This window comes from Parasteatoda tepidariorum, chromosome 1 (genome assembly GCF_982258835.1).
Source record: "Parasteatoda tepidariorum strain Cologne lab strain chromosome 1, Ptep-v5.0, whole genome shotgun sequence".
NCBI classification, from domain to species: Eukaryota; Metazoa; Arthropoda; class Arachnida; order Araneae; family Theridiidae; genus Parasteatoda; species Parasteatoda tepidariorum.
Window position 1 is genome coordinate 101,435,421 of NC_141755.1, and position 27,851 is coordinate 101,463,271.

Consider the following 27,851-nt stretch of genomic DNA (forward strand, 5'->3'; position numbering starts at 1 on the left):
AGTGGCGCGACAGCCCATAGAGGGCCAAGGTCTACTGTACCCATTTCAGTTTTCTTGACCTTGGGCTCTGGGATGCAGGAGCAGATGTTCCGGTTAGGTGGTCAGCCGAACGCGGAACCCCCAGTGTTTAGTTCCCAAGCATGCTCGGTACTCATTTATCGATCCACTGAAGGGATGAAAGGCTGAGTCAACCTTGCCCGGCCCAAGGATCGAACCCAGGACCTGTGGCACGGAAGAGCGGGGCGTTGCCTTAGTGGACTAAACGGACAAAAAGTTTGAATTTTGCATGAGAATTTTTTAAGTGGATGCCAGTTTTCCTTCACCTATAGTTGCCTTTTTGCTAACTAACTTCAGATATTATTTAATAGGTGATACACATACAAATACTTTTAAGATACTCAACTAAACCAAGCTTATGTATAAAAGGGCAAGTAAACTTAAACTAGGCTGCATTAATTTCTTCGTAAAAATTTTAGTAACTTGTACTTGTCAGAATTCAATATGCTGTTGCTGGAATTATTATGGTGTTATTGAAGAAATGATTTCTGGTGAAAAGATGCGTTCTCTTAATCTTAATTTTAATGTTGAACTAAGCCATATTACACAAGTAACTAATTCTGGCAACTTTAACTTAATACCTGTGACAAATATATCTTCTGTTTGTATTTCCATCCAGTGCGATGACACTGGAAAAATTTATTTTGCTAATGTGGTGAACAATCTAGAATTAGAATAACTTTTTCTCTCTAGAGGCAATGTATATGTAAGTTCAGTAATCCCCGCTTATATATAATGTAATCGCTGTTAATATCAATCACTTATTATTACCGAAATTATTCGGTTCTGATTTTTTTTCATTGATATTATAGTTTTCTGTGATCCTTACATAATTTAATGTTATTAGAATTTAATTTTCAAAATTCTTTATTTATTAGCGTTATATTTTTATTTACTCTGCACATTTAAAAATAAAAAAAATTCTTTTCTTTCTCTGCGATAATGTTAGAATTTCCAATTTCTCATCATTTCTGGAGTTTAAAAACAAAATATTTTTCAGATTATGAAAATTTATGAAGTTTGCTTTATTAATTTGTGAGGGGGGTTAAAAAATTAGTTCACTAAAATTAGCTTGAATCTTATCTCATATTACATATATTTTTATTAAAAAAAATTTCAGATTTTATTAGGAATTCTCATATATTTTTTTATGAAATTTGTTGATTTGATATGGTAAACTTGTTTCCTACCTTAGAATCACCTGTTAATAGTAAACATTAATTTAAAAAAATGAATATTTACTTCGAAAAACAGGATTGTTTTTTTTCTTCATGCTTGTAAATATATATTTTTATGAAAATGCAACTTTTGAAGAAATATTAAAATTTTTGTGTGATGTATTTACCCTGATTGCAATTTTTATTGTATATGTTTATTTTATTAGTTAAATATGTATGTTAGATTTTTGTTGAAGGCAACAAATATGCATTTCGTTCCTTACAATAGTATTGTTTATTTGTTTTATTACCTGCAATATATAAAAACTGTTAACTTTCAATTTTCAGTGATTTATTTATAAGAGAAATTATGAACCTTTTACTCAATCAGCTTGCATACTGCTACGTTAAAACATATACATTTAAGCAAAACAAAGAGAATAGTTATATTTGAATAAATTACAAACAATAAAATATACTGTGCGTAACCTGCTGTAACGATTCTCCAGTAACGTTACCCTAAACAGCGACGAGAAATATTTAGATTGATCTGTCTTATTGCTAAGCCTACAACAATAGCCTCAAAGAATATCCTCCGACTTAAATAATGTAAGATCAGGACGCGTCTTTAAAACAAAAATAATGAAATTTAAGTTTGAAAATTGAGGCATATTTGATTAAAAGTGACAAAGCTAAATTAATAAATGTCAAGCACACTTACCGAATTTTAAAGAAACTTTCGATTGCAAACACACAAGCCATTTGCCGGCTAGCACGGAACTCTGGGAAGTGAGCTAGTTGATATGAAGTGCACTTTAAACAACCTTAAAACAAACTTAGGTATAAATAAAATGACTTCATACATCTCAATAAAGACCCCTCACTCTCTTTAGTTGAAAAAAATTATATTTTTTATACCTCGTAAATACCTCTTTTGTTACAAGTGTAAAAAAAAACAACCTGGTGAACCTTAAAAACTGCCTCATGAGTCTGGTTGATATGAAGTGAATTTTAAACAACCTCAAAATAAGCTTAGGTATAAATAAAAGGACTTCATATACCTCAATAAATATCTCACTCTCGTTAGTTGAAATAAGGTCAATTTTTTTATACCTCAAAAATACCTCTTTTATTACAAGTATCAGAAAATCAACTTGATATACCTTAAAAATCAACTTATCAGTCTGGTTGATTTGAAGTGAATTTAAAACAACCTCAAAATAAGCTTAGGTATAAATAAAATGACTTCATATACCTCAATAAATATCTCACTCTTTTTAGTTGAAATAAGGTAAAAAATTTTACACCTCAAAAATACCTCTTTTGTTACAAATGTAAGAAAATAAACCTGGTATACCTTAAAAATCACCTTATCAGTCTGGATGATTTGAAGTGAATTTTAAACAACCTCAAAACAAGCTGAAGTATATATAAATCAACCTCGTACACCTTAATTACAACCTTTACGAGGTATAATTTTTATTTCTGTTTTCTCTGCAACCTTAAATATACCTCAAATATACCTCAAAACAACCTTAATATCTCAAAAATACCTCAAATCAACCTTAAATATACCTTAAATTTTCATAAGGGTGGATACAACTCATCTGAGCAACAGGAGGCAAACAACTCAACTCAACTCAGCAACAGGAGGCAAACTACTCAACTCAACTTGGCAGCAGGAAAGAAACAACTCACCTCGATTTCACAGCAGTTTGGATACAACTCAACTAAACTCAACTCAGCAACAGGAGACAAACAACTCAGCTAAACTAGGCAGCAGGAGAGAAATAACTCAACTCAGCAGCAGGTGAGAAAAACTCAATTCATCTCAGCAACAGGAGGCAAACAACTCAACTCAACTTGGCAGCAGGAGGGAAACAACTCAACTCAGCAGAAAGAGGTAAACAACACAACTCAGCAGCAGGAGGCAAACAACATAACTCAGCAGCAGGAGAGAAACAACTCACATCAATTTCATAGTAGGAGGGATACAACTCAACTCAGCAACAGGAGGCAAACATCTCAACTCAACTCAGCAACAGGAGGCAAACAACATAACTCAACTTGGCAGCAGGAACGAAACAACTCACCTCAATTTCACAGCAGTATGGATGCAACTCAACTCAACTCAGCAATAGGAAACAAACAACTCGACTTAACTAGGCCGCAGGAGGGAAACAACTCAACTTATCAACAGGAGTCAAACAACTCAACTGAGCAACAGGCGGCAAACAACTCAACTCAACTTGGCAGCTGGAGAGAAATATCTCAACTCAGCAGTAGTTGAAAAACAACTCATTTCAACTCAGCAACAGGAGGCAAACAACTCAACTAGGAGGCGTACAACTCAACTCAACTTGGCAGCAGGAGAGAAATAACTCAACTCAGCGGCAGGTGAGAAACAACTCAACTCAGCAGCAGTTGAGAAACAACTCAATTCAACTCAGCAGCAGGAAGCAAACAACTCAACTCAACTTGGCAGCAGGATGAATAGAACTCCCCTTATGAAAATTTAAGGTATATTTAAGGTTGATTTCAGGTATTTTTGAGGTATTAAGGTTGTTTTGAGGTATATTTGAGGTATATTTAAGGTTGCAGAGAAAACAGCAATAAAAATTATACCTCGTAAAGGTTGTAATTAAGGTGTACGAGGTTGATTTATATATACTTCAGCTTGTTTTGAGGTTGTTTAAAATTCACTTCAAATCAACCAGACTGATAAGGAGATTTTTAAGGTATACCAGGTTTATTTTCTTACACTTGTAACAAAAGAGGTATTTTTGAGGTATAAAATTTTTTACCTTATTTCAACTAACGATAAAAAGGTATTTATTGAGGTATATGAAGTCATTTTATTTATACCTAAGCTTATTTTGAGGTTGTTTTAAATTCACTTCAAATCATCCAGACTGATAAGATGATTTTTAAGGTATACGAGGTTGTTTCTCTTACACTTGTAACAAAAGAGGTATTTATGAGGTATAAAAAAATCAATCTTATTTCAACTAACGAGAGTGAGGTAATTACGAGGTATAAAAAATATACCTTTTTTCTACTAGCGATATTGAGGTATTTATGAGGTATAAAAAAATATACCTTACTTCAACTAAAGAGAGTGAGGTATTTATTGAGGTGTTGAAGTCATTTTATTTATATCTAAGCTTGTTTTAAGGTTGCTTAAAGTGCACTTCATATTAACTAACTCACTCCCCAGAGTTCCATGCGAGCCGGCAAATGGCGTGTGTGTTGACAATCGAAAGTCTATTCGAAATTCGGTAAGTGTGCTTGACATTTATTAATTTAGTTTTATCACTTTTAATCAAATATGCTTCGATTTTGAAACTTAAATTTTATTATTTTTGTTTTAACGACGCGTCCTGATCTTAAATAATTTAAGTTGGAGGATATTCTAAGAGGCTATCGTTGTAGGCTTAGCAATAAGAGAGAATAACTGAAATATTTCTCGTCACTGTTTTGGGTAACATTACTGGTGAATCGTTACAGCAGGTTATGCACTGTATATTTTATTGTTTGTAGTTCAGTCAAATAGAACTATTCTTTTTATTTTGCTTAAATGTATATGTTTTAACGTAGCAGTATGCACGCTGATTAATTGAGAAAAATGTTCACAATTTCTCTTATAAATAAATCATTGAAAATTGAAAGATTTTTAAAATAGCAATTTTGCTTTGAAATTCTACTATAGCTGTATGCTTATCGTTTGGATATTTGTTGCAAAGTTTATATTATTGTTTATATATATATATACAAAGTTTATATATATACATATATATATATTTACAGAGCTTATCCACAGGTCCCTGATATTACTGAGATGGCCTAGGCTGTAAATCGCACATGCGCGGCGGCGCAGAAGAAGAGACAAGCAAGCTACTGCTCAGCCTTCCCCTAGGAAAAAGTTCTGAATTTATACCTAAAAGAAAAAGTAATCTCTCCTAATAAACTACAGAATTTATGTAATTGTTGATAACAATAGTTTGCTAGATATTTGATAATTGAAAACTAGTAACTGTACTAGCTCACTTCTTCATGTTTGATCACAAAACTGCTATTTTCACTACATGTTATTTTCTCGCATTTTTCCCACGTTAATTATTTACTAAGCAGATTGTTATTACTTATTAGAATATTGGGCAGAATGAAATTAAATCCGATTTCAAGTTTATATGACAATTTGTTTCAAGGTTATGAGCTTTTTCATGCAGCTGTTTATGGTTCACTACTTCAAAAATGTGCAAATTTCGGAAATCTTAAATATTTTAGAAATAAGTCAGTATAGTATGCAATTTTAATCCTGAATTGAATAAAATCAATTGCAAATAAAAACATTTATTGTTGAAAGTAATATGCATTATTTTGAGTTTCATCCTATGGGATGTGTATTTATATTTAAACAAGTGTTTGTAACAACTAACTATTAGTTTTATTCTGTTCGGTATTATAAGTTATATAGGAGATATTATACTCAACTTATTTTAAAAGTATTATTTCAAATCATTCTCTCTTAGACATTTTCCTCACATAAAATTACACACAACTTTAAAATAAATGCTCCTTATCAGCTTGTAATTTGTTCTATTCGATTGAGTGTAAAAAAAGAATAAAAATTGGTACATAACTTTAAAATTTTAATTTATTAAACGATTGTAGATTCTTGATTACATTGATTAAAAATTATTAAAATAACTATTTTTTAAGAAACTCTCATGTGATTGACAATAACATAAGTCCTTTTCAGAATCTGTCTCAAAAATTTAAAAAAAAGCTGCTAGTTTCATGAAGTCTGACAAAAAGTTGAAAAATATAGACTAGGTTTATTGAGTTTAAAGATTTTTAAAAAAGAAAGGGAAGGAAATCTAATTATTAAACTTAGAAGTACCATAATGTTACAGATGTATAGAAAAATAAAAAGTGTTAAAATTGCATAATAAGATTGGAATTATACAGGGTGTTTATAAAGTCCCGGACCCATTTTGATGTTTAATAACTCATAAAATAATAAAGATAGATTAAAATTAATAACATTAATGGTTAGATAGACTCAAAAAGTTTCATGACCCTTGTCAATGAACTTCCACGTGTGCCCCCTTCGTCGCACGGAGAATATCAAGTCGATAGTCAATTTCACGAGAGGTAGCTTTCTTTTTTACAGAAAAGACAATCTCATCAGTCGTATACTTAGACATGTTGGAAAACTTCGTATTTCCACAACTAGAAGAGCTTCAGCCACATGTCTTTTTGCAACAAGATGGTGCACCACCTCATTGGGGTATCATCGTTCGTAGTTCTTTGAATGACCATTTTACAGGAAGATGGATTGGGCGAGGAGGTCCAATTCCTTGGCCACCCAGATCACCTGATATAACGCCGCTGGACTTTTTTTCTTTGGGGATTTATAAAGGACAATGTTTACAGGAGGATCGTGTCGAACATTGATGACCTAAAAGCCAGAATTACAACCGCAATAGCCTCTGTGTATGCCGATATGCTTGCCGCTACCTGGCGTGAAATTGACTATCGACTTGATATTCTCCGTGCGACGAAGGGGGCACACGTGGAAGTTCATTGACAAGGTTCATGAAAGTTTTTGAGTCTATCTAACCATTTATGTTATTAATTTTAATCTATCTTTGTTATTTTATGAGTTATTAAACATCAAAATGGGTCCGAGACTTTATTAACACCCTGTATATTTGAATTTCTGTAAATGTTGTTAATGGTAATACTGTCTTCAGTGTATTTTATTTTGTGGCTGTGATACATGTCATGCTTTTTAGCTACGAGGATTGAATAGAAATGGCAGAAGATATTTATCTGAAAAGGAAAATTAATTTCATCCAGTTAATTTAAATGATAAAAAAAAATACTTTCTAATATTTTAAGACCTGCCACTATTATTGTAAATATGACTTTCTTACTAATTTATACCTTTTTTCCTTTTAGGTTCCAATAATTACAAGTTTCAACATGTAGACGGAAACAGTATTTAAAATAATTTTGTTGGTTTGTAAAAAAGTGAAATTTTAGTTTCAAATAAAAGTACTTTGAATTTCAGCTGACTAATTATTTAAATTTGTAGTTTTATAGCTTTAAAAATTCAAGCACCTTAGACAACTATCTTCTAAAAATACGAGTATGAGTTCCCATAAATAATTTTTACTAACTGTAGAATTTGGATAAGTGTTATTTTAAGATGATTTAAATCAATCTATTAAAATTATAGAAGAATTATGCATTTGAAACTTTCTTTTATAGCTTAACAAAAGAAGTAATTACTGCCGAAGGTTTAATATTAAAAATTTCAGGTTGATAAATGATCTCTACTAGTGAAAAAAATGCAATGTACATTATTCTTCATATAATATATATAATATCTTTATATATATATTATATTTTTTCTATAGTGAGTCTAAAAATTAATAAACTAGGTGGTCCGTATAACACCTCACCTTCGTAAGTGCTAAAAAAAACATCTTTGGTTGATAAATTAATACTTTTAAAAATACAAAAATATATACTTGAGGTTACGAAATAATAACTTAAGATAGAACATGGAACACATGGCGCTAATTAAAAATTACCTTTCCAATTGTTGAAAATACACTTCAGGTTGATTTATAACAACCAGAAGTGTAAAATGGCCCAGCTTAGGTTGAAAAATATATACCTCTACAAGCATAAAATTATATACCTGAGGTTGAAGAATAATTACCTGAGGTAGAACAAAATACATTTGAGGTTGATTTATAACAACCAGAAGTGTAAAACGACACACCACAGGTTGATAAATATATACCTCTACAAGCATAAAATTATATACCTGAGGTTGAAAAACAATTACCTGATGTCGAACAAAATACACCTGAGGTAGATTTATAATAAGCTGAAGTGTAAAATGACACACCATAGGTTGAAAAATATCTACCTCTACAAGCATAAAATTAGATACCTGAGGTTGAAAAATAATTACCTGAAGTCGAACAAAATACACCTGAGGTTGATTTATAATAACCTGAAGTGTAAAATGACACACCTTAGGTTGTTGAATAAATACTTCCACAAGTGTAAAAAAATATACTTCAGGCTGAAACATATATATCTCTGGAGGTATATTTAAGGTATATTTGAGGTTGATTTTGAGGTATTCATTTGCACCCTTTTCAACCTTTACGACGTATTTAAACAACAACCTCCTTTATACCTTTAAAATATACCTCATTTATATCTCGATTTTTTCATAAGGGTCAACTCTGCAGCAGAAGAAATTAAACTCAACTCAGCAACAGGAGGCAAACAACTCATCTCAGCAACAAGAGGCAAACAACTCAACGCAACTTGGCATCAGGTGGGAAAAATTCAATTCAACTCAGCAGATGGAGGTAAACAACTCAACTAAACTTGGCAGCTGGAGAGAAATCCCTTATGAAAATTTAAGGTATATTTAAGGTTGATTTGAGGTATTTTTGAGGTATTAAGGTTGTTTTGAGGTATATTTGAGGTATATTTAAGGTTGCAGAGAAAACAGAATTAAAAATTATACCTCGTAAAGGTTGTAATTAAGGTGTACGAGGTTGATTTATACATACTTCAGCTTGTTTTGAGGTTGTTTAAAATTCACTTCAAATCATCCAGACTGATAAGGTGATTTTTAAGGTATACCAGGTTTATTTTCTTACATTTGTAACAAAAGAGGTATTTTTGAGGTGTAAAATTTTTTACCTTATTTCAACTAAAAAGAGTGAGATATTTATTGAGGTATATGAAGTCATTTTATTTATACCTAAGCTTATTTTGAGGTTGTTTTAAATTCACTTCAAATCAACCAGACTGATAAGGTGATTTTTAAGGTATATCAAGTTGATTTTCTGATACTTGTAATAAAAGAGGTATTTTTGAGGTATAAAAAAATTGACCTTATTTCAACTAACGAGAGTGAGATATTTATTGAGGTATATGAAGTCCTTTTATTTATACCTAAGCTTATTTTGAAGTTGTTTAAAATTCACTTCATATCAACCAGAATCATGAGGCAGTTTTTAAGGTTCACCAGGTTGTTTTTTTTACACTTGTAACAAAAGAGGTATTTACGAGGTATAAAAAATATAATTTTTTTCAACTAAAGAGAGTGAGGTCTTTATTGAGATGTATGAAGTCATTTTATTTATACCTAAGGTTGTTTTAAGGTTGTTTAAAGTACACTTCATATCAACTAGCTCACTTCCCAGAGTTCCGTGCTAGCCGGCAAATGGCGTGTGTGTTTACAATCGAAAGTTTCTTTAAAATTCGGTAAGTGTGCTTGACATTTATTAATTTAGCTTTGTCACTTTTAATCAAATATGCTTCAATTTTCAAACTTAAATTTCATTATTTTTGTTTTAAAGACGTGTCCTGATCTTACATTATTTAAGTCGGAGGATATTCTTTGAGGCTATTGTTGTAGGCTTAGCAATAAGACAGATCAATCTAAATATTTCTCGTCGCTGTTTAGGGTAACGTTACTAGTGAATCGTTACAGCAGGTTACGCACAGTATATTTTATTGTTTGTAATTTATTCAAATATAACTATTCTTTTTGTTTTGCTTAAATGTGTATGTTTTAACGTAGCAGTATGCAAGCTGATTGAGTAAAAGGTTCATAATTTCTCTTATAAATAAATCACTGAAAATTGAAAGTTAACAGTTTTTATGTATTGCAGGTAATAAAACAAATAAATAATACTATTGTAAGGAACGAAATGCATATTTGTTGCCTTCAACAAAAATCTAACATACATATTTAACTAATAAAATAAACATATACAATAAAAATTGCAATCAGGGTAAATACATCACACAAAAATTTTAATATTTCTTCAAAAGTTGCATTTTCATAAAAATATATATTTACAAACATGAAGAAAAAAAACAATCCTGTTTTTCGAAGTAAATATTCATTTTTTTAAATTAATGTTTACTATTAACAGGTGATTCTAAGGTAGGAAACAAGTTTACCATATCAAATCAACAAATTTCATAAAAAAATATATGAGAATTCCTAATAAAATCTGAAATTTTTTTTAATAAAAATATATGTAATATGAGATAAGATTCAAGCTAATTTTAGTGAACTAATTTTTTAACCCCCCTCACAAATTAATAAAGCAAACTTCATAAATTTTCATAATCTGAAAAATATTTTGTTTTTAAACTCCAGAAATGATGAGAAATTGGAAATTCTAACATTATCGCAGAGAAAGAAAAGAATTTTTTTTATTTTTAAATGTGCAGAGTAAATAAAAATATAACGCTAATAAATAAAGAATTTTGAAAATTAAATTCTAATAACATTAAATTATGTAAGGATCACAGAAAACTATAATATCAATGAAAAAAAATCAGAACCGAATAATTTCGGTAATAATAAGTGATTGATATTAACAGCGATTACATTATATATAAGCGGGGATTACTGAACTTACATATACATTGCCTCTACAGAGAAAAAAGTTATTCTAATTCTAGATTGTTCACCACATTAGCAAAATAAATTTTTCCAGTGTCATCGCACTGGATGGAAATACAAACAGAAGATATATTTGTCACAGGTATTAAGTTAAAGTTGCCAGAATTAGTTACTTGTGTAATATGGCTTAGTTCAACATTAAAATTAAGATTAAGAGAACGCATCTTTTCACCAGAAATCATTTCTTCAATAACACCATAATAATTCCAGCAACAGCATATTGAATTCTGACAAGTACAAGTTACTAAAATTTTTACGAAGAAATTAATGCAGCCTAATTTAAGTTTATACATAAGCTTGGTTTAGTTGAGTATCTTAAAAGTATTTGTATGTGTATCACCTATTAAATAATATCTGAAGTTAGTTAGCAAAAAGGCAACTATAGGTGAAGGAAAACTGGCATCCACTTAAAAAATTCTCATGCAAAATTCAAACTTTTTGTCCGTTTAGTCCACTAAGGCAACGCCCCGCTCTTCCTGTGCCACAGGTCCTGGGTTCGATCCTTGGGCCGGGCAAGGTTGACTCAGCCTTTCATCCCTTCAGTGGGTCGATAAATGAGTACCAAGCATGCTTGGGAACTAAACACTGGGGGTTCCGCGTTCGGCTGACCACCTAACCGGAACATCTGCTCCTGCATCCCAGAGCCCAAGGTCAAGAAAACTGAAATGGGCACAGTAGACCTTGACCCTCTATGGGCTGTCGCGCCACTGTGTTTAGTTTTATTTTAGTTTTTAGTCCGCTAAGGCAAAATCTTGAATATTATTCTAGATCAACATGATGCAGTTTAATATTTTGGAATGATTTTCAATTTATTTTTAATAAGACTCGTGAAGACTCGTAAAGAGACTAAAAGAACATGAAAACTTTTCGTATAAATAGTGTGCTCTAATAAAATAGTTTTTATCTTTAATCCACAAAGAATATTGTATAAAACAAATTTACCGAGACAGCTATTCCAAAAAAGTAATTTTATTATTTCAATGAAATCTTTTAACCTAAAAAATTACTGATAAAGTTTGCATGATCTTTGATTTTTGAAAACATTATTTTATAGCATTATCTTAAATTATTCTCTCAGGCAAGTAAACATATAAACTTAATGTTGCTTTTATTTCGATGGGGCATGAAAAACACAAAACATTGATGTTCTACATTCTTTTATTAAAAGATGATTGATTCTTGATCACATTAAATAAAAGGTTGAAAATGACCTTTTGTTTTTAAAAACCTTACGTGATAGACAATTATTTTCGGAATCAGCAGCATTGAGAATTGGTTTTAGTACAATTTCTTTTGCGAAATTGGACTAAAAATTTAAACAAGCAGGCCAGTGTAATTGAATTTATTCAAAATTTGCTGAGAAAACAATCCATAATTAAAAATGGTCGGTTGAATTATTGGAAGATTAAGAATTTCAATAAGCGTGTTATTTCTACAGCAGTTTTTATATGCATCTTATAGAAAAATTAGCTTTTTTAAGTGATATGTTTAAACAGTCAAAATAAAGAATTGAAATATACTGGGAGGAGAGTTTTGCAGGTCATTATTATTATTCTTATTCATCTTCTGTTACTAAAGAAACCATTTATTTATTCAAAATTGAATAGAAATAATAATAAAAGGTGATTTATGCAACGAAATAAGCTTTAAAATATTATTCTAATCTTTTAAAATTTGTCATTATCAATGTAAATATGACTCTCGCTAATTCAAATTTTTTATTTATAGGTTCCAATGCTCCAAATAACGTAAGCACAGCAAACTTGCAGATGAAGCAGAGTAATTGTCAAGAATTTTGATTTCTTGAACGAAAAATTATTTTTTTTTTGTTAATAAAAGTTTTTATTTGTAAGCTGGCTAAATTATTTAAATTTGCTGTTATTTCGCTTTTACAAAAAATTAGCGCCTTTAACATATGTTCTATATAAATGAGTTCCCACATTTTTCTGAAACAAATGTATCCTCTTTTCACGATAGTTTAATTGAAATTATTAAAATTACAGAAACATTTGAAATGTTCTTTAAAGGTTTATGAGTCAGCATACTTAACATTATTCAACTCTACATGTTAATTCAAGATTAATAAATTTTATGAACTATTTAATTGCAAATTAGCACAAGGTTCACAAACTATAAATTAAAGGCGTTAAGTGAAAATTCCTATTCTGAATTGTGTGAGGAAGAATACATTCCAATGGGTTGTATTTCAAAATTAAAGGAAGATATATTCTTTGCATTGCATTTTACTTTTCTTCACACAATACATGGAAATCAGTCGAAAATTCTTTCGAAAGAAAGATTCATCCGTATTCCGCCTATGTGTTTAGAAAATAGTTTCTTAGCATCAGGATTAGCAGTGAAAATTAAGACAGACCGTAAAAAGTTAATAAGTAATTACCACCTAATGTGTAACATTAAAAACTCCATCAGAGTGATAAATACCTCTACAAGTGAAAAGATATATATTTTAGGTTAAAAATTAGCAGTCTAAGGAGAAATATTTTAATTATATTTAATTACCAGCATTAGCATAAAAAAATATAACCTGAAGGGAAAAATGGCATATTTTAGTTTGATTAAAAAAATTTCCTTTACAAGCATAAAAACCTATATTTGAGGTGAAAAATAATACACCTTACGTTAGTAAAAAATCACCTTTCCAACTATCAAAAATTACACCTGAGGTAGATTTGAAATAACCTGAAGAGTAAAATGATATGCCTCAGGTTGAAAAATATATACCTCTACAAGCATAAAATTAGATACCTGAGGTTGAAAAATAATTACCTGAGGTCGAACAACATACACCTGAGGTTGATTTATAATAACCTGAAGTGTAAAATGACACACTTTAGGTTGTTGAATAAATACTTCCACAAGTGTAAATAAATATACTTCAAGCTGATAAGTAATAACCTAAGGTTGAAAATGAAACACTTTAAAGTAGTAAATATCTACCTCTCCCCAGATGTAAAATTAAACACCTCAAGTTGAAACATATATACCTCTGGAGGTATATATTAAGGTATATTTGAGGTTGGTTTTGAGGTATTCATTTGCACCCTTTTAAACCTCAACGACGTCTTTAAATAACAACCTCCTTTATACCTTTAAAATATACCTTGTTTATACCTCATTTATACCTCGATTTTTTCATAAGGGATAACTAAACTCAGCAGCAGATGAAAATCAACACAACTCAGTAAAAGGAGGCAAACAACTCAACTCAGCAACAAGAGGCAAACAACTCAACTCAAATTGGCAGCAGGAGAGAAACAACTCACCTCAATTTCGCAGCAGCATGGATACAGCTCAACTCAACTCAGCAACAGGAGACAAACAACTCAACTCAACTAGGCAACAGGATTGAAACAATTCAACTTATCAGCAGGAGTCAAACAACTTAACTCAGGAACAGGAGGCGAACATCTCAACTCAACTTCGCAACAGGAGAGAAATAACTCAACTCAGCAGCAGGTGAGAAACAACTCAATTCAACTCAGCAGCAGGAAGCAAACAACTCAACTCAACTTGGCAGCAGGATGAAAAGAACTCAACTCTGCAGCAGAAGAAATTAAACTCAACTCAGCAACAGGAGGCAAACAACTCATCTCAGCAACAAGAGGCAAACAACTCAACGCAACTTGGCATGAGGTGGGAAAAACTCAATTCAACTCAGCAGAAGGAGGTAAACAACTCAACTAAACTTGACAGCTGGAGAGAAATAACTCAACTCAGCAGCAGATGAAAATCAACACAACTCAGCAACAGGAGGCAAACAACTCAACTCAGCAACAAGAGGCAACCCTTATGAAAAAATCGAGGTATAAATGAGGTATAAACAAGGTATATTTTAAAGGTATAAAGGAGGTTGTTATTTAAAGACGTCGTTGAGGTTGAAAAGGGTGCAAATGAATACCTCAAAACCAACCTCAAATATACCTTAATATATACCTCCAGAGGTATATATGTTTCAACTTGAGGTGTTTAATTTTACATCTGGGGTGAGGTAGATATTTACTACTTTAAAGTGTTTCATTTTCAACCTTAGGTTATTACTTATCAGCTTGAAGTATATTTATTTACACTTGTGGAAGTATTTATTCAACAACCTAAAGTGTGTCATTTTACACTTCAGGTCATTTCAAATCAACCTCAGGTGTATTTTGTTCGACCTTAGGTTATTACTTATCAGCTTGAAATATATTTTTTTACACTTGTGGAAGTATTTATTCAACAACCTAAGGTGTGTCATTTTACACTTCAGGTTATTATAAATCAAACTCAGGTGTATGTTGTTCGACCTCAGGTAATTATTTTTCAACCTCAGGTATCTAATTTTATGCTTGTAGAGGTATATATTTTTCAACCTGAGGCATATCATTTTACTCTTCAGGTTATTTCAAATCTACCTCAGGTGTAATTTTTGATAGTTGGAAAGGTGATTTTTTACTAACGTAAGGTGTATTATTTTTCACCTCAAATATAGGTTTTTATGCTTGTAAAGGAAATTTTTTTAATCAAACTAAAATATGCCATTTTTCCCTTCAGGTTATATTTTTTTATGCTAATGCTGGTAATTAAATATAATTAAAATATTTCTCCTTAGACTGCTAATTTTTAACCTAAAATATATATCTTTTCACTTGTAGAGGTATTTATCACTCTGATGGAGTTTTTAATGTTACACATTAGGTGGTAATTACTTATTAACTTTTTACGGTCTGTCTTAATTTTCACTGCTAATCCTGATGCTAAGAAACTAATTTCTAAACACATAGGCGGAATACGGATGAATCTTTCTTTCGAAAGAATTTTCGACTGATTTCCATGTATTGTGTGAAGAAAAGTAAAATGCAATGCAAAGAATATATCTTCCTTTAATTTTGAAATACAACCCATTGGAATGTATTCTTCCTCACACAATTCAGAATAGGAATTTTCACTTAACGCCTTTAATTTATAGTTTGTGAACCTTGTGCTAATTTGCAATTAAATAGTTCATAAAATTTATTAATCTTGAATTAACATGTAGAGTTGAATAATGTTAAGTATGCTGACTCATAAACCTTAAAAGAACATTTCAAATGTTTCTGTAATTTTAATAATTTTAATTAAACTATCGTGAAAAGAGGATACATTTGTTTCAGAAAAATGTGGGAACTCATTTATATAGAACAGATGTTGAAGGCGCTAATTTTTTGTAAAAGCGAAATAACAGCAAATTTAAATAATTTAGCCAGCTTACAAATAAAAACTTTTATTAACAAAAAAAAATTAATTTTTCGTTCAAGAAATCAAAATTCTTGACAATTACTCTGCTTCTTCTGCAAGTTTGCTGTGCTTACGTTATTTGGAGCATTGGAACCTATAAATAAAAAATTTGAATTAGCGAGAGTCATATTTACATTGATAATGACAAATTTTAAAAGATTAGAATAATATTTTAAAGCTTATTTCGTTGCATAAATCACCTTTTATTATTATTTCTATTCAATTTTGAATAAATAAATGGTTTCTTTAGTAACAGCAGATGAATAAGAATAATAATAATGACCTGCAAAACTCTCCTCCCAGTATATTTCAATTCTTTATTTTGACTGTTTAAACATATCACTTAAAAAAGCTAATTTTTCTATAAGATGCATATAAAAACTGCTGTAGAAATAACACGCTTATTGAAATTCTTAATTTTCCAATAATTCAACCGACCATTTTTAATTATGGATTGTTATGCTGATATTTAAATTTTTTTCTCAGCAAATTTTGAATAAATTCAATTACACTGGCCTGCTTGTTTAAATTTTTAGTCCAATTTCGCAAAAGAAATTGTACTAAAACCAATTCTCAATGCTGCTGATTCCGAAAATAATTGTCTATCACGTAAGGTTTTTAAAAACAAAAGGTCATTTTCAACCTTTTATTTAATGTGATCAAGAATCAATCATCTTTTAATAAAAGAATGTAGAACATCAATGTTTTGTGTTTTTCATGCCCCATCGAAATAAAAGCAACATTAAGTTTATATGTTTACTTGCCTGAGAGAATAATTTAGGATAATGCTATAAAATAATGTTTTCAAAAATCAAAGATCATGCAAACTTTATCAGTAATTTTTTAGGTTAAAAGATTTCATTGAATCAAAGGAGAATAATTTACTTGTCTTTTTTCTTTTTGGTGTATATTTAGAGTTACTCCCAGGGGAAGGCTCTCCAGTTACTAGTCTCCACTTCCTCCCAGCTGCAGAGCACGTATTATTGACAGCCTTATTCAAACCTTGAAATTCTGGATGCCATTTACGGAGCAGCTCTGTAAAAGTTGCATGTTCAAGTTGAGTAAAATCAAGTTATATAAAAGTTGCATAGCAAGTTTCATTTGGAAATTTTCAGATGAGATTTTTTTTTAAGAAATTGAAGGAAATTGAAATATATATTTATATAACTTTGATAAGTTACTAATGTTGACAACAAAAATCCAGAGTCAATAATACTTTTAAACTTTTTTAACTACAATATAGGCAGATTAAGTATAGGTTCACCAAAATGATTTTAATATTTAATTGAAATAATAAAATTACTTTTTTGGAATAGCTGTCTCAGTAAATTTGTTTTATACAATATTCTTTGTGGATTAAAGATAAAAACTATTTTATTCGAGCACACTATTTATACGAAAAGTTTTCATGTTCTTTTAGTCTCTTTACGAGTCTTCACGAGTCTTATTAAAAATAAATTGAAAATCATTCCAAAATATTAAACTGCATCATGTTGATCTAGAATAATATTCAAGATTTTGCCTTATCGGACTAAAAACTAAAATAAAACTAAACACAGTGGCGCGACAGCCCATAGAGGGTCAAGGTCTACTGTGCCCATTTCAGTTTTCTTGACCTTGGGCTCTGGGATTCAGGAGCAGATGTTCCGGTTAGGTGGTCAGCCGAACGCGGAACCCCCAGTGTTTAGTTCCCAAGCATGCTTGGTACTCATTTATCGACCCACTGAAGGGATGAAAGGCTGAGTCAACCTTGCCCGGCCCAAGGATCGAACCCAGGACCTGTGGCACGGAAGAGCGGGGCGTTGCCTTAGTGGACTAAACGGACAAAAAGTTTGAATTTTGCATGAGAATTTTTTAAATGGATGCCAGTTTTCCTTCACCTATAGTTGCCTTTTTGCTAACTAACTTCAGATATTATTTAATAGGTTATACACATACAAATACTTTTAAGATACTCAACTAAACCAAGCTTATGTATAAAAGGGCAAGTAAACTTAAACTAGGCTGCATTAATTTCTTCGTAAAAATTTTAGTAACTTGTACTTGTCAGAATTCAATATGCTGTTGCTGGAATTATTATGGTGTTATTGAAGAAATGATTTCTGATGAAAAGATGCGTTCTCTTAATCTTAATTTTAATGTTGAACTAAGCCATATTACACAAGTAACTAATTCTGGCAACTTTAACTTAATTCCTGTGACAAATATATCTTCTGTTTGTATTTCCATCCAGTGCGATGACACTGGAAAAATTTATTTTGCTAATGTGGTGAACAATCTAGAATTAGAATAACTTTTTTCTCTGTAGAGGCAATGTATATGTAAGTTCAGTAATCCTCGCTTATATATAATGTAATCGCTGTTAATATCAATTACTTATTATTACCGAAATTATTCGGTTCTGATTTTTTTTTCATTGATATTATAGTTTTCTGTGATCCTTACATAATTTAATGTTATTAGAATTTAATTTTCAAAATTCTTTATTTATTAGCGTTATATTTTTATTTACTCTGCACATTTAAAAATAAAAAAAATTCTTTTCTTTCTCTGCGATAATGTTAGAATTTCCAATTTCTCATCATTTCTGGAGTTTAAAAACAAAATATTTTTCAGATTATGAAAATTTATGAAGTTTGCTTTATTAATTTGTGAGGGGGGTTAAAAAATTAGTTCACTAAAATTAGCTTGAATCTTATCTCATATTACATATATTTTTATTAAAAAAAATTTCAGATTTTATTAGGAATTCTCATATATTTTTTTATGAAATTTGTTGATTTGATATGGTAAACTTGTTTCCTACCTTAGAATCACCTGTTAATAGTAAACATTAATTTAAAAAAATGAATATTTACTTCGAAAAACAGGATTGTTTTTTTCTTCATGTTTGTAAATATATATTTTTATGAAAATGCAACTTTTGAAGAAATATTAAAATTTTTGTGTGATGTATTTACCCTGATTGCAATTTTTATTGTATATGTTTATTTTATTAGTTAAATATGTATGTTAGATTTTTGTTGAAGGCAACAAATATGCATTTCGTTCCTTACAATAGTATTATTTATTTGTTTTATTACCTGCAATATATAAAAACTGTTAACTTTCAATTTTCAGTGATTTATTTATAAGAGAAATTATGAACCTTTTACTCAATCAGCTTGCATACTGCTACGTTAAAACATATACATTTAAGCAAAACAAAAAGAATAGTTATATTTGAATAAATTACAAACAATAAAATATACTGTGCGTAACCTGCTGTAACGATTCACCAGTAACGTTACCCTAAACAGCGACGAGAAATATTTAGATTGATCTGTCTTATTGCTAAGCCTACAACAATAGCCTCAAAGAATATCCTCCGACTTAAATAATGTAAGATCAGGACGCGTCTTTAAAACAAAAATAATGAAATTTAAGTTTGAAAATTGAAGCATATTTGATTAAAAGTGACAAAGCTAAATTAATAAATGCCAAGCACACTTACCGAATTTTAAAGAAACTTTCGATTGTAAACACACACGCCATTTGCCGGCTAGCACGGAACTCTGGGAAGTGAGCTAGTTGATATGAAGTGTACTTTAAACAACCTTAAAACAACCTTAGGTATAAATAAAATGACTTCATACATCTCAATAAAGACCTCACTCTCTTTAGTTGAAAAAAATTATATTTTTTATACCTCGTAAATACCTCTTTTGTTACAAGTGTAAAAAAAACAACCTGGTGAACCTTAAAAACTGCCTCATGATTCTGGTTGATATGAAGTGAATTTTAAACAACCTCAAAATAAGCTTAGGTATAAATAAAAGGACTTCATATACCTCAATAAATATCTCACTCTCGTTAGTTGAAATAAGGTCAATTTTTTTATACCTCAAAAATACCTCTTTTATTACAAGTATCAGAAAATCAACTTGATATACCTTAAAAATCACCTTATCAGTCTGGTTGATTTGAAGTGAATTTAAAACAACCTCAAAATAAGCTTAGGTATAAATAAAATGACTTCATATACCTCAATAAATATCTCACTCTTTTTAGTTGAAATAAGGTAAAAAATTTTACACCTCAAAAATACCTCTTTTGTTACAAATGTAAGAAAATAAACCTGGTATACCTTAAAAATCACCTTATCAGTCTGGATGATTTGAAGTGAATTTTAAACAACCTCAAAACAAGCTGAAATATATATAAATCAACCTCGTACACCTTAATTACAACCTTTACGAGGTATAATTTTTATTTCTGTTTTCTCTGCAACCTTAAATATACCTCAAATATACCTCAAAACAACCTTAATACCTCAAAAATACCTCAAATCAACCTTAAATATACCTTAAATTTTCATAAGGGTTGCTTCCCTCCTGCTGCCTAGTTAAGTTGAGTTGTTTGTCTCCTGTTGCTGAGTCGAGTTGAGTTGTATCCATACTGCTGTGAAATTGAGTTGAGTTGTTTCTTTCCTGATGCCAACTTGAGTTGAGTTGTTTCTTTCCTGATGCCAACTTGAGTTGAGTTGTATCCCACCTACTGCGAAATGGATGTGAGTTGTTTCGCTCCTGCTGCCAATTTGAGTTGAGTTGTTTGCCTCTTGTTGCTGAGTTGAGTTGTTTGCCTCCTGTTGCTGAGTTGTGTTGATTTTCATCTGCTGCTGAGTTGAGTTATTTCTCTCCAGCTGCCAAGTTTAGTTGAGTTGTTTACCTCCTTCTGCTGAGTTGAATTGAGTTTTTCCCACCTCATGCCAAGTTGCGTTGAGTTGTTTGCCTCTTGTTGCTGAGATGAGTTGTTTGCCTTCTGTTGCTGAGTTGAGTTTAATTTCTTCTGCTGCAGAGTTGAGTTCTTTTCATCCTGCTGCCAAGTTGAGTTGAGTTGTTTGCTTCCTGCTGCTGAGTTGAATTGAGTTGTTTCTCACCTGCTGCTGAGTTGAGTTATTTCTCTCCTGCTGCGAAGTTGAGTTGAGATGTTCGCCTCCTGTTCCTGAGTTAAGTTGTTTGACTCCTGCTGATAAGTTGAGTTGTTTCAATCCTGTTGCCTAGTTGAGTTGAGTTGTTTGTCTCCTGTTGCTGAGTTGAGTTGAGCTGTATCCATGCTGCTGCGAAATTGAGGTGAGTTGTTTCGTTCCTGCTGCCAAGTTGAATTGAGTTGTTTGCCTCCTGTGGCTGAGATGAGTTGTATCCCTCCTACTGCGAAATTGAGGAGACTTGCTTCCCTCCTGCTGCCTAGTTAAGTTGAGTTGTTTGTCTCCTGTTGCTGAGTCGAGTTGAGTTGTATCCATACTGCTGTGAAATTGAGTTGAGTTGTTTCTTTCCTGATGCCAACTTGAGTTGAGTTGTTTCTTTCCTGATGCCAACTTGAGTTGAGTTGTATCCCTCCTACTGCGAAATGGATGTGAGTTGTTTCGCTCCTGCTGCCAATTTGAGTTGAGTTGTTTGCCTCTTGTTGCTGAGTTGAGTTGTTTGCCTCCTGTTGCTGAGTTGTGTTGATTTTCATCTGCTGCTGAGTTGAGTTATTTCTCTCCAGCTGTCAAGTTTAGTTGAGTTGTTTACCTCCTTCTGCTGAGTTGAATTGAGTTTTTCCCACCTCATGCCAAGTTGCGTTGAGTTGTTTGCCTCTTGTTGCTGAGATGAGTTGTTTGCCTCCTGTTGCTGAGTTGAGTTTAATTTCTTCTGCTGCAGAGTTGAGTTCTTTTCATCCTGCTGCCAAGTTGAGTTGAGTTGTTTGCTTCCTGCTGCTGAGTTGAATTGAGTTGTTTCTCACCTGCTGCTGAGTTGAGTTATTTCTCTCCTGTTGCGAAGTTGAGTTGAGATGTTCGCCTCCTGTTCCTGAGTTAAGTTGTTTGACTCCTGCTGATAAGTTGAGTTGTTTCAATCCTGTTGCCTAGTTGAGTTGAGTTGTTTGTCTCCTGTTGCTGAGTTGAGTTGAGCTGTATCCATGCTGCTGCGAAATTGAGGTGAGTTGTTTCTCTCCTGCTGCCAATTTGAGTTGAGTAGTTTGCCTCTTGTTGCTGAGTTCAGTTGTTTGCCTCCTTTTACTGAGTTGTGTTGATTTTCATCTGCTGCTGAGTTGAGTTATTTCTCTCCAGCTGCCAAGTTTAGTTGAGTTGTTTACCTCCATCTGCTGAGTTGAATTGAATTTTTCCCACCTGATGCCAAGTTGCGTTGAGTTGTTTGCCTCTTGTTGCTGAGATGAGTTGTTTGCCTCCTGTTGCTGAGTTGAGTTTAATTTCTTCTGCTGCAGAGTTGAGTTCTTTTCATCCTGCTGCCAAGTTGAGTTGAGTTGTTTGCTTCCTGCTGCTGAGTTGAATTGAGTTGTTTCTCACCTGCTGCTGAGTTGAGTTATTTCTCTCCTGCTGCGAAGTTGAGTTGAGATGTTCGCCTCCTGTTCCTGAGTTAAGTTGTTTGACTCCTGCTGATAAGTTGAGTTGTTTCAATCCTGTTGCCTAGTTGAGTTGAGTTGTTTGTCTCCTGTTGCTGAGTTGAGTTGAGCTGTATCCATGCTGCTGCGAAATTGAGGTGAGTTGTTTCGTTCCTGCTGCCAAGTTGAATTGAGTTGTTTGCCTCCTGTTGCTGAGTTGAGTTGAGATGTTTGCCTCCTGTGGCTGAGATGAGTTGTATCCCTCCTACTGCGAAATTGAGGAGAGTTGCTTCCCTCCTGCTGCCTAGTTAAGTTGAGTTGTTTGTCTCCTGTTGCTGAGTCGAGTTGAGTTGTATCCATACTGCTGTGAAATTGAGTTGAGTTGTTTCTTTCCTGATGCCAACTTGAGTTGAGTTGTTTCTTTCCTGATGCCAACTTGAGTTGGATTGTATCCCTCCTACTGCGAAATGGATGTGAGTTGTTTCGCTCCTGCTGCCAATTTGAGTTGAGTTGTTTCCCTTATGAAAATTTAAGGTATATTTAAGGTTGATTTGAGGTATTTTTGAGGTATTAAGGTTGTTTTGAGGTATATTTGAGGTATATTTCAGGTTGCAGAGAAAACAGAAATAAAAATTATACCTCGTAAAGGTTGTAATTAAGGTGTACGAGGTTGATTTATATATACTTCAGCTTGTTTTGAGGTTGTTTAAAATTCACTTCAAATCATCCAGACTGATAAGGTGATTTTTAAGGTATACCAGGTTTATTTTCTTACATTTGTAACAAAAGAGGTATTTTTGAGGTGTAAATTTTTTTACCTTATTTCAACTAAAAAGAGTGAGATATTTATTGAGGTATATGAAGTCATTTTATTTATACCTAAGCTTATTTTGAGGTTGTTTTAAATTCACTTCAAATCAACCAGACTGATAAGGTGATTTTTAAGGTATATCAATTTGATTTTCTGATACTTGTAATAAAAGAGGTATTTTTGAGGTATAAAAAAATTGACCTTATTTCAACTAACGAGAGTGAGATATTTATTGAGGTATATGAAGTCCTTTTATTTATACCTAAGCTTATTTTGAGGTTGTTTAAAATTCACTTCATATCAACCAGACTCATGAGGCAGTTTTTAAGGTTCACCAGGTTGTTTTTTTTACACTTGTAACAAAAGAGGTATTTACGAGGTATAAAAAATATAATTTTTTTCAACTAAAGAGAGTGAGGTCTTTATTGAGATGTATGAAGTCATTTTATTTATACCTAAGGTTGTTTTAAGGTTGTTTAAAGTACACTTCATATCAACTAGCTCACTTCCCAGAGTTCCGTGCTAGCCGGCAAATGGCGTGTGTGTTTACAATCGAAAGTTTCTTTAAAATTCGGTAAGTGTGCTTGACATTTATTAATTTAGCTTTGTCACTTTTAATCAAATATGCCTCAATTTTCAAACTTAAATTTCATTATTTTTGTTTTAAAGACGCTTCCTGATCTTACATTATTTAAGTCGGAGGATATTCTTTGAGGCTATTGTTGTAGGCTTAGCAATAAGACAGATCAATCTAAATATTTCTCGTCGCTGTTTAGGGTAACGTTACTGGTGAATCGTTACAGCAGGTTACGCACAGTATATTTTATTGTTTGTAATTTATTCAAATATAACTATTCTTTTTGTTTTGCTTAAATGTATATGTTTTAACGTAGCAGTATGCAAGCTGATTGAGTAAAAGGTTCATAATTTCTCTTATAAATAAATCACTGAAAATTGAAAGTTAACAGTTTTTATATATTGCAGGTAATAAAACAAATAAACAATACTATTGTAAGGAACGAAATGCATATTTGTTGCCTTCAACAAAAATCTAACATACATATTTAACTAATAAAATAAACATATACAATAAAAATTACAATCAGGGTAAATACATCACACAAAAATTTTAATATTTCTTCAAAAGTTGCATTTTCATAAAAATATATATTTACAAACATGAAGAAAAAAAACAATCCTGTTTTTCTAAGTAAATATTTATTTTTTTAAATTAATGTTTACTATTAACAGGTGATTCTAAGGTAGGAAACAAGTTTACCATATCAAATCAACAAATTTCATAAAAAAAATATATGAGAATTCCTAATAAAATCTGAAATTTTTTTTAATAAAAATATATGTAATATGAGATAAGATTCAAGCTAATTTTAGTGAACTAATTTTTTAACCCCCCTCACAAATTAATAAAGCAAACTTCATAAATTTTCATAATCTGAAAAATATTTTGTTTTTAAACTCCAGAAATGATGAGAAATTGGAAATTCTAACATTATCGCAGAGAAAGAAAAGAATTTTTTTTATTTTTAAATGTGCAGAGTAAATAAAAATATAACGCTAATAAATAAAGAATTTTGAAAATTAAATTCTAATAACATTAAATTATGTAAGGATCACAGAAAACTATAATATCAATGAAAAAAAATCAGAACCGAATAATTTCGGTAATAATAAGTGATTGATATTAACAGCGATTACATTATATATAAGCGGGGATTACTGAACTTACATATACATTGCCTCTAGAGAGAAAAAAGTTATTCTAATTCTAGATTGTTCACCACATTAGCAAAATAAATTTTTCCAGTTTCATCGCACTGGATGGAAATACAAACAGAAGATATATTTGTCACAGGAATTAAGTTAAAGTTGCCAGAATTAGTTACTTGTGTAATATGGCTTAGTTCAACATTAAAATTAAGATTAAGAGAACGCATCTTTTCACCAGAAATCATTTCTTCAATAACACCATAATAATTCCAGCAACAGCATATTGAATTCTGACAAGTATAAGTTACTAAAATTTTTACGAAGAAATTAATGCAGCCTAGTTTAAGTTTACTTGCCCTTTTATACATAGGCTTGGTTTAGTTGAGTATCTTAAAAGTATTTGTATGTGTATCACCTATTAAATAATATCTGAAGTTAGTTAGCAAAAAGGCAACTATAGGTGAAGGAAAACTGGCATCCACTTAAAAAATTCTCATGCAAAATTCAAACTTTTTGTCCGTTTAGTCCACTAAGGCAACGCCCCGCTCTTCCGTGCCACAGGTCCTGGGTTCGATCCTTGGGCCGGGCAAGGTTGACTCAGCCTTTCATCCCTTCAGTGGGTCGATAAATGAGTACCAAGCATGCTTGGGAACTAAACACTGGGGGTTCCGCGTTCGGCTGACCACCTAACCGGAACATCTGCTCCTGCATCCCAGAGCCCAAGGTCAAGAAAACTGAAATGGGCACAGTAGACCTTGGCCCTCTATGGGCTGTCGCGCCACTGTGTTTAGTTTTATTTTAGTTTTTAGTCCGCTAAGGCAAAATCTTGAATATTATTCTAGATCAACATGATGCAGTTTAATATTTTGGAATGATTTTCAATGTATTTTTAATAAGACTCGTGAAGACTCGTAAAGAGACTAAAAGAACATGAAAACTTTTCGTATAAATAGTGTGCTCTAATAAAATAGTTTTTATCTTTAATCCACAAAGAATATTGTATAAAACAAATTTACTGAGACAGCTATTCCAAAAAAATAATTTTATTATTTCAATTAAATATTAAAATCATTTTGGTGAACCTATACTTAATCTGCTTATATTGTAGTTAAAAAAGTTTAAAAGTATTATTGACTCTGCATTTTTGTTGTCAACATTAGTAACTTATCAAAGTTATATAAATATATATTTCAATTTCCTTCAATTTCTTTAAAAAAAAATCTCATCTGAAAATTTCCAAATGAAACTTGCTATGCAACTTTTATATAACTTGATTTTACTCAACTTGAACATGCAACTTTTACAGAGCTGCTCCGTAAATGGCATCCAGAATTTCAAGGTTTGAATAAGGCTGTCAATAATACGTGCTCTGCAGCTAGGAGGAAGTGGAGACTAGTAACTGGAGAGCCTTCCCCTGGGAGTAACTCTAAATATACACCAAAAAGAAAAAAGACAAGTAAATTATTCTCCTTTGATTCAATGAAATCTTTTAACCTAAAAAATTACTGATAAAGTTTGCATGATCTTTGATTTTTGAAAACATTATTTTATAGCATTATCTTAAATTATTCTCTCAGGCAAGTAAACATATAAACTTAATGTTGCTTTTATTTCGATGGGGCATGAAAAACACAAAACATTGATGTTCTACATTCTTTTATTAAAAGATGATTGATTCTTGATCACATTAAATAAAAGGTTGAAAATGACCTTTTGTTTTTAAAAACCTTACGTGATAGACAATTATTTTCGGAATCAGCAGCATTGAGAATTGGTTTTAGTACAATTTCTTTTGCGAAATTGGACTAAAAATTTAAACAAGCAGGCCAGTGTAATTGAATTTATTCAAAATTTGCTGAGAAAACAATCCATAATTAAAAATGGTCGGTTGAATTATTGGAAAATTAAGAATTTCAATAAGCGTGTTATTTCTACAGCAGTTTTTATATGCATCTTATAGAAAAATTAGCTTTTTTAAGTGATATGTTTAAACAGTTAAAATAAAGAATTGAAATATACTGGGAGGAGAGTTTTGCAGGTCATTATTATTATTCTTATTCATCTGCTGTTACTAAAGAAACCATTTATTTATTCAAAATTGAATAGAAATAATAATAAAAGGTGATTTATGCAACGAAATAAGCTTTAAAATATTATTCTAATCTTTTAAAATTTGTCATTATCAATGTAAATATGACTCTCGCTAATTAAAATTTTTTATTTATAGGTTCCAATGCTCCAAATAACGTAAGCACAGCAAACTTGCAGAAGAAGCAGAGTAATTGTCAAGAATTTTGATTTCTTGAACGAAAAATTAATTTTTTTTTGTTAATAAAAGTTTTTATTTGTAAGCTGGCTAAATTATTTAAATTTGCTGTTATTTCGCTTTTACAAAAAATTAGCGCCTTTAACATCTGTTCTATATAAATGAGTTCCCACATTTTTCAGAAACAAATGTATCCTCTTTTCACGATAATTTAATTGAAATTATTAAAATTACAGAAACATTTGAAATGTTCTTTTAAGGTTTATGAGTAGGCATACTTAACATTATTCAACTCTACATGTTAATTCAAGATTAATAAATTTTATGAACTATTTAATTGCAAATTAGCACAAGGTTCACAAACTATAAATTAAAGGCGTTAAGTGAAAATTCCTATTCTGAATTGTGTGAGGAAGAATACATTCCAATAGGTTGTATTTCAAAATTAAAGGAAGATATATTCTTTGCATTGCATTTTACTTTTCTTCACACAATACATGGAAATCAGTCGAAAATTCTTTCGAAAGAAAGATTCATCCGTATTCCGCCTATGTGTTTAGAAAATAGTTTTTTAGCATCAGGATTAGCAGTGAAAATTAAGACAGACCGTAAAAAGTTAATAAGTAATTACCACCTAATGTGTAACATTAAAAACTCCATCAGAGTGATAAA

The 27,851-nt window shown here is 31.2% G+C and overlaps 2 long non-coding RNA genes across 2 annotated transcripts; one reads left to right on the forward strand and one right to left on the reverse strand.

Moving 5' to 3' along the window:
• Nucleotides 1-15,984: 15,984 nt before the first annotated feature.
• Nucleotides 15,985-19,618, reverse strand: LOC147816650 (uncharacterized). Its single transcript, XR_015428596.1, has 3 exons — nucleotides 19,508-19,618; nucleotides 16,900-17,049; nucleotides 15,985-16,108 (listed from the first exon to the last, which is right to left on the reverse strand). It is a non-coding gene; the product is annotated as an uncharacterized LOC147816650 (long non-coding RNA).
• A 3,772-nt stretch (nucleotides 19,619-23,390) lies between these two features.
• Nucleotides 23,391-27,264, forward strand: LOC147816651 (uncharacterized). The gene is made up of 3 exons (XR_015428597.1): nucleotides 23,391-23,759; nucleotides 26,220-26,369; nucleotides 27,141-27,264. It is a non-coding gene; the product is annotated as an uncharacterized LOC147816651 (long non-coding RNA).
• Nucleotides 27,265-27,851: the final 587 nt, after the last annotated feature.